General features: G+C 42.7%; 1 long non-coding RNA gene across 1 annotated transcript in view; it reads right to left on the reverse strand.

Moving 5' to 3' along the window:
• Window positions 1-6,735: 6,735 nt before the first annotated feature.
• LOC134482495 (uncharacterized) overlaps window positions 6,736-7,889 on the reverse strand; it is a 53,480-nt gene continuing 52,326 nt past the window's right edge. The window contains exon 4 of the long non-coding RNA XR_010058671.1: window positions 6,736-7,760. This is a non-coding gene — a long non-coding RNA (uncharacterized LOC134482495). The remainder of the gene's footprint in view (window positions 7,761-7,889) is intronic.

A 7,889-nucleotide genomic window follows, 5' to 3' on the forward strand; every position in this document is an offset into this window, starting at 1 on the left:
CACAAACACACACACATAACACACACACACACATCACATACATCACACACATACACACCACACACCACACAGACAACACACACACATCACACATATAACACACACACATAACGCACACACACACCACATAGACACACACACACATACACACACATACACACACACACACACACACACACACACACACACACACACACACCCATGTGGAGGGAGGGAAATTCAGGACGAAGCAAAACCATTCAGACATCCTGTCCTTGTTTTAAGCCCTCATTTACACAATAGCATATTTAATGATGCACACAGTATGTATTCAGTCTGGCAGTATGTAATGCAGTAAGCTATGGACAAAAGAAGGCGCAAACATTAAGCCACAGATGTCATCAAATAAAAGAACCTTTATAATAATGGCTTGTAATTTAACATCTGGACCTTAAGAGATGCCTTGTGAAGAAAAACAAAGGAGCTTATTGACTCACATACTCATCTTAATAGCTCTGTTCTTTAATTGACTGAACAAACACCCAATTAGACCGATAATCTGTGAGGATCACTCATTTGCTGAAAAGAGAGGAAGAGGTTACAATGAAAGCTAGGACTCGTCAAAGGTTTAGTTTGTCAGGTTAATGTATGACAAGGCTGTTTTTACATATTAAAGACACCGCTTAGTGGCTAGAGAGATGGCTCTGTGGTTAGGATTCAGCTCCCAGCATCCACATGGCTCACAACCATCTGTAACTCCAGTCCCAGGAGATGGGGCAACCTTTTCTGGCGCTGTGTGCCCACAGTACACACACACTCATGCAGGCAAGACACCCATGTAACAATAATAAGTAAATAAAATGTTTAGAAACAAAAAAAGACAAATAGCTAAAGTCTCTGCCTCCTTATATTTGTTTCTTGTGTGTGCTGGGCGGAGGAGAGGATTGAAGCTGGGCCTTTTCTTTGAAAGAATCTTACTATATAGGCTTAGCTGGCCTATAGCTTACTATGTAGACCGCACTGGCTTCAAACACACAAAGATTCTTCTGCCTCTACCTCCTGAGAGCTGGGACTAAAGAAAAACATTCATCATGGTTGGTATTGAAGCCAGGTCTCATGTAAAACAAGGCAGAACAACTCACTCTGTATAGCCAAGGCTGACTGACAATTACTCCAATGCTTCTTAACCCCTCTGAAAGGCTGAGACTAGCCAGCAGCTTACATACCCCAGTTTGTTACATTCATCCTAACTGAAGAAAAAGACAACAAAAGATGCAGATCTCTAAGCAACAACAAAACAGAAGCCATGCCAATAAGCATCGGACAACATTCCAAACATTGTGTTGAACTTAACTTGCCTCAGTTGAAACCTGCTGTCATAATTTGGATCCGGAATGCTCCCCTCAATGCTTCCTGAGTTGAAGACTTAGTTCCAAGCTGGAAGGACCTGGAGGAGTTGGGAAATTTTACGAGGCATGGCTAATTGGAGGGGCTGGATCATTGGACATATATTTTTGAGGGATGTATGAGATTACAGCCCTTTCTTCTTTTCTTCACTTCCTAATCACACAAGGTGAGTGGTCCTTCTCAACATGTATTGTATATTGAAGAAAAAAATCTCTAGTTTCTTTGGAGACTCAATTGTGTCATGTAATGTTTCTCTGGAAATTGTCTTATGAGAGGATGTTTTGTTGAGAACAGACATATAATATTTTTCTGGAAGCTGTTTTGGGAGAGGTCCTATGATATTTTGCCGGAGTAGACACTTGAGAGGGCACATGATGCTAACACCCCAGGCAGTGGCAGGATGCTCTTGCGTTGCCTTGCCTTACACTGCTTCACTGATCTTCACTGATGGCGGTGCTCTTGAATCATTGGTACGTTTTGCAATTCTTCGCTGGTCTTCGAAATCTTTGCTTGTTGTGACTTCATAGACACTCCCTAAAGAACTTCTGGTTTTCCAGTGGCTTTTTGCCATGTCTACAGACTGGTGCCAGTTCAGTGGAACTTTGCATTATTTTTCTGGATTAAGCTGTTGTTACTGATTTGTGTTTGATGTATTGGACTGGATGGCCGATAGCCTGAATACTTCTCCACAGGTCCACATCCCCTTTGTTCTATTAACCATCTTCCTTCACTACCTTTGATTAGCGGGCTAGAAGGGAGGTTGAAGCATTTAAGAACCCTTATTAGTAGGTTTTGAAAAATCTAAGCCTACTCTCCAGTTTCTGTTTCTGTCTAAATACAGCCTTCTCTTCTGTGCACGTATCTGAAGTTCTCTCTTCCTACAAGGAAACTGATCATAATGTGTGGTTCCGTTTTTTTTTTTTTTTTTTTTTTTTTTGGTTCTTTTTTTTCAGAGCTGGGGACCGAACCCAGGGCCTTGCGCTTCCTAGGCAAGCGCTCTACCACTGAGCTAAATCCCCAACCCCCGTTTTTTTTTTTTTTTTATTCTTCCCTGGTGGTGTGTGTATGTGTGTGTGGGAGTGGGGAGAGGCCTTCTCCAAGGATCTTGGTATTTCAGCTCTTTCAAACAAAGGTCTTCTCCAATGGCCCTCAACGAAACTGCCGTCTGGGACAGCTCAGCTTGTGCACAGATCTTCTTTCAGTGTGAGTCAGGGCTGTATGTATAAACCTTGGAGAGTGGAAGCAGGCTCTTCTTAGGATGAAATTTCATTGGCTGAGACTGGGGACACACCATTTGCATGGAGAGGCATTCCAGGAAGTTGAACCTGTAACTTCAGGAGGGATTAGGTGACATTCCCCAGGTAGAGTATGTGTTGGGTTCCCTGGATCAGATGGTGAAGAGGAAGCACCACTAAGGGAAATAAGAGCTCCATTTTCTATGGAGCTCAGGAAAGCAGTCTGGCAATGGTAGACTACAACTTTATTATCCAGATGCAGCAATATTGAATTTCGTGATCTCCCTCATCCACTACGGCCTAATCTTAATTTGATTGCATCTGAAATGGCTCCTTTCAAAATAAGGCTCCCTTCACAGGTCTCAAACAGACATGAATTTGGAGGGAGGGAACACTTTTCAACTTAATATGGGCAGCAACACTAAGGAAGATGACCCAGGGGTCTTTCCCAGAGATGGTGGCTGCAGCCTGAAGGGTTAATGGAAATGAAGAAGACGGGAGATGTTTCTCAATGTGTGTGATACTAGACAGCAGGTTGAAAATGCCTTTTCATCGTGAAATTTATTTCACCAAAACTTAAGTTCAACCTCAAACATTCATTTTGTCTTTTCACCATAACAAGGTACCTTTTACTTGTCCGATCCTGGGAATCCTATTTGTTCTCAGCTGTAAGATACTCAGAACCATAACAAAAACAAATTCTGGCTCAAGACTTTCTGTAGTCCCAGGATCCTGGCTGATTCCAACAGTGAACCCCAAATACCTGCAGACCTCTCTTTTGTGTTTTTGTTTGTTTTTACCCCTCTGATTTGATGGCTGGAGACATTCTCACTCAAAGAGAATGAAGAAAGCTCACTGATTTAGGCTCAGAATTGACAGTATTCACCCAGTCAAACCATTCATTCACTCAACAAGCTTTTGGAGTATTAGCATTATGTAAAACACTGTGCTAGCTAGGTCTGAGGAAGCTAAGCAGATAAGTACAACATTAGCCCTGGTCTTGTAAAGTCTATAGACCAACAGGGAAAATAAACCCAAATAACAAACACAAGTGACTATAAAATCCATGACAAAAGAGGTCACGTCCCAACACAGTTCAGTTTCAGACACCTGGTAATTACTTCTGAAATGGTCACAATTTACAGAAAAGGCTTTACATATTATTTAGGGAGCAGGAATTATGTCTGACCTTAAACCTGCTGAAAGTTGGTCTCTGCACTTGCTTGCCTGTGTCTTTGTTATCTGTGCCTCCTTCCCTTGCCCCTGTGATTCCCATCTGCACATTGGGATTAAGGTGATGATGTATAACTTCCTGGGGGGCAAACTGTGTCTCAGACAGGTCCTTAGGAGTCTTCTTGGACCCTCAGAGTTTCTCGCTGATGGCTCGAGAGTCTCTGGAGGTACAGAGACACCCTTATTTATGGGATGGGACAAATGTCTTGAGATCTTTTTCCTTTTTTGTGTTAAGATTGGATGTAGGGCCTGATACATGAATGCACACTCTGCCCACTGAGCTACAACCAAGTTCTCTCAGGCAGGATATTTCTCTCTTGTTTAAACTACTACAACTGCTGTAATCCTCACCTCTTGGAATTTGTGAGAAATCTGATATCATCGCCTTGACATAAAACTTGGTGTTCTGAGGAATCCTTCAGGGCAGTTAGGATAGGAATTTGAAAGCTGTTTCTCTGTGTGTGTCACTTTTTTAAACTTTAGTTCAATGCTTTGGCACAAACATGCACACTTGTAGTGTCGGGTTGGGACAGTACCTAAAAAGTAGTAGGTTTAAACTGACAAGTAGTCACGATTTCCTTTTTAAGTTACGTTATGGCTTTTAAGATTGTTTTAAACATAAATTCTCCACTGGATGGAGTACAAACCAGAAGCTCTGTTAAAGCACCTGTGACTGTCTTCATAGCGGTTGGTGGGGACAGAACTGATAAGTTTGTATCACTTGTTTAAGATGATACAGGGCTCCTAAGTAACCTAAAAAATTCATCTGACCAGTTTTTATTGTGGTCATATATGATTTTTGCTTTTCATTTTAGCATTTAAACCTCCAATGTTCTAGAAACATCCTCAGATCTAAACAAACCAGCGTGTTTGGGCACCTCTATGATAGTGTCCCAGTGTCCTTCCCCTTCATTTCAGTCAGACTCCTCCCGTGTAGCTATACCTACATAGCCAAGACTCACAGAAGCTGAGTGAAGGCATCTGCTCTCATCCGATCTGCTGTGGGAAGACAGAAGAAAGGGCTAACCACGAAGGGACAGTTCCCAAACCTATAACCTGACCACAGTTTTCTCAGATGTGCCTTAAAATTTTGACTTAACCCCACCTACCACCCCTCCACTCATTTTAAAGAATGACTGCTTGCAGGATAAATTTTAACTTCAACTTTGCCTTGTTACTTAGAGAGAGACAAAGCTCTAAGCCTGAAACAGTTCTCTTAGAAGCACAGGATTTGAAATGCCAAAAATACTGGGCCCCTAGATGAGAAATTCTAGTTTCAGTATTAGGAAAATGAGGACACGTTTTTTAAAAAATCTTATTTATTTTGCCTTCAGTGCAGAATGACAATTCCATCCAGTCCCTACACACATCTCAATTTGTAGACTTTTTGTACTTATTTCACTCGCTTAATTACATGAAAGTATACAGCTGATGATTTATGGATCTCCAGTTGTGCCAAGCTTCATCTTTAAATGTGCACAGCTGCTCGGCAGTAGTTTAACTTGGCAGATAACACCAAACCATTGGATTGTGTCATTTATTTGTATATACATACAATAGCTTCCTTGTCCAGGTTCTTCAGGAATTCTCACAGGAATAAACCAGAGAGTGATTTATTCTCTTGGAAGGTTCTCAGGGTTTCTAGAATGAAGGAGGAGATAGCACTCTCTGGCACTGATAGCTTCCTCAGGGAGACATGGAGACAGGGCAAAGTGGATCAAGGTTAACAGAATGAGAGGTAGGAAGACTGCAGTTGGGAGCTCGGCTTCCAGTGTTCACAGTATAGGACATGTTGCTGCTGATAACACTCTTGCTTTCCTTATGACACATCTCAGGGAAGCAGCTAAAGGGATGACCTAATACAAGTCCCTTCAGGCATAAATAACTCAAGCAGCTCTGCTGACAACAAAAAAGAAAACCCTCTGGCATTCACAGAAGTTAACAACACTATCTGCAGATTCGGAGGGCCCTGAGATTTGTCACGGTTGTCCTTTGTAGTCAAGTATGATACTGTTGGCACTGTGGTTAATCCCTGTACAAAAGTGTGGCTGAAAATATCTGAACGTGACAGATGATAAGGTCTTTTTGCAGAGAGCAGTGGAAAATCTTTTTTGGTCTGTGTCTGTTGGCCTCCCAGCGCATAGTTTACCTTGTCACAAAGCCATTGTACGTCTGTCTATAGCAGTCCCTGGATTCTGTTTACTGCCTCTTGCTCCCAGTGTCCCACAAATAGCTCCATCGCTTGACGGTCTCCCCTTAGTATTGTGTGAAGATTATACCTCTTATCTGGTCTGTTCATTGTTATCCCAGCCTGAACTGTGGCTTGTGAGAGCATCACTATGAAATGGAGACCCCTGCTCCCCAACAGCTTTGTTCATTGCTGCTTTGACTTTTTGACTTGACCGATTGGAGAATGTTCAACCGGAATGACCTGAGGTAGGATGGATTCCCACCACTTCCATTTCGCTTGTTCTTGAATTGAGGAGCACGGAGGGAGTACTTTGGGCTGACCTGTACCTCTCTTGTAGGTGAGCAGGTCAAAGGTTAGAAAGCCTGTTGCCTTAAAACCTGTCTCCAATCTTAGAGAAGAAGAAAAAGAAAGAAAAATATTTCCACATCCACTCATACTCCAAAAATACTTTTAAGGCTTAAAATGATCCCAAATGGGTGTCCCCAAGCCACCACAAATGTCTTGGAGAGCTTTTCTTTCTTTCTTTTTTTTTTTTTTTATTATTAACTTGAGTATTTCTTATATACATTTCGAGTGTTATTCCCTTTCCCGGTTTCCAGGCAAACATCCCCCTCCCCCCCTTCCCCTTCCTTATGGGTGTTCCCCTTCCAACCCTCCCCCCATTGCCGCCCTCCCCCCAACAGTCTAGTTCACTGGGGGTTCAGCCTTAGCAGGACCCAGGGCTTCCCCTTCCACTGGTGCTCTTACTAGGATATTCATCGATACCTATGAGGTCAGAGTCCAGGGTCAGTCCATGTATAGTTTTTAGGTAGTGGCTTAGTCCCTGGAAGCTCTGCTTGCTTGGCATTGTTGTACATATGGGGTCTCGAGCCCCTTCAAGCTCTTCCAGTTCTTTCTCTGATTCCTTCAACGGGGGTCCTATTCTCATTTCAGTGGTTTGCTGCTGGCATTCGCCTCTGTATTTGCTGTATTCTGACTGTGTCTCTCAGGAGCGATCTACATCCGGCTCCTGTCGGTCTGCACTTCTTTGCTTCATCCATCTTGTCTAATTGGGTGGCTGTATATGTATGGGCCACATGTGGGGCAGGCTCTGAATGGGTGTTCCTTCAGTCTCTGTTTTAATCTTTGCCTCTCTCTTCCCTGCCAAGGGTATTCTTGTTCCCCTTTTAAAGGAGTGAAGCATTCACATTTTGATCATCCGTCTTGAGTTTCATTTGTTCTAGGCATCTAGGGTAATTCAAGCATTTGGGCTAATAGCCACTTATCAATGAGTGCATACCATGTATGTCTTTCTGTGATTGGGTTAGCTTACTCAGGATGATATTTTCCAGTTCCAACCATTTGCCTACGAATTTCATAAAGTCATTGTTTTTGATAGCTGAGTAATATTCCATTGTGTAGATGTACCACATTTTCTGTATCCATTCCTCTGTTGAAGGGCATCTGGGTTCTTTCCAGCTTCTGGCTATTATAAATAAGGCTGCGATGAACATAGTGGAGCACGTGTCTTTTTTATATGTTGGGGCATCTTTTGGGTATATGCCCAAGAGAGGTATAGCTGGATCCTCAGGCAGTTCAATGTCCAATTTTCTGAGGAACCTCCAGACTGATTTCCAGAATGGTTGTACCAGTCTGCAACCCCACCAACAATGGAGGAGTGTTCTTGGAGAGCTTTTCTATGCTGGCTGTACAGGTGGACGGCAGCTGGGTGGGGTCTGGTACAACGTTAGAGAAAACAAATACTGTTTGCCAGTTGGTCACTGTCTTAGTCATGGACTCTATTGTTGTGATAATACATCATGACCAACAAGCAAGTTGGGGAAGAAAGAGTTTATTTTACTTAC

Source organism: Rattus norvegicus, chromosome 16 (assembly GCF_036323735.1).
Source record: "Rattus norvegicus strain BN/NHsdMcwi chromosome 16, GRCr8, whole genome shotgun sequence".
Taxonomy (NCBI): Eukaryota; Metazoa; Chordata; class Mammalia; order Rodentia; family Muridae; genus Rattus; species Rattus norvegicus.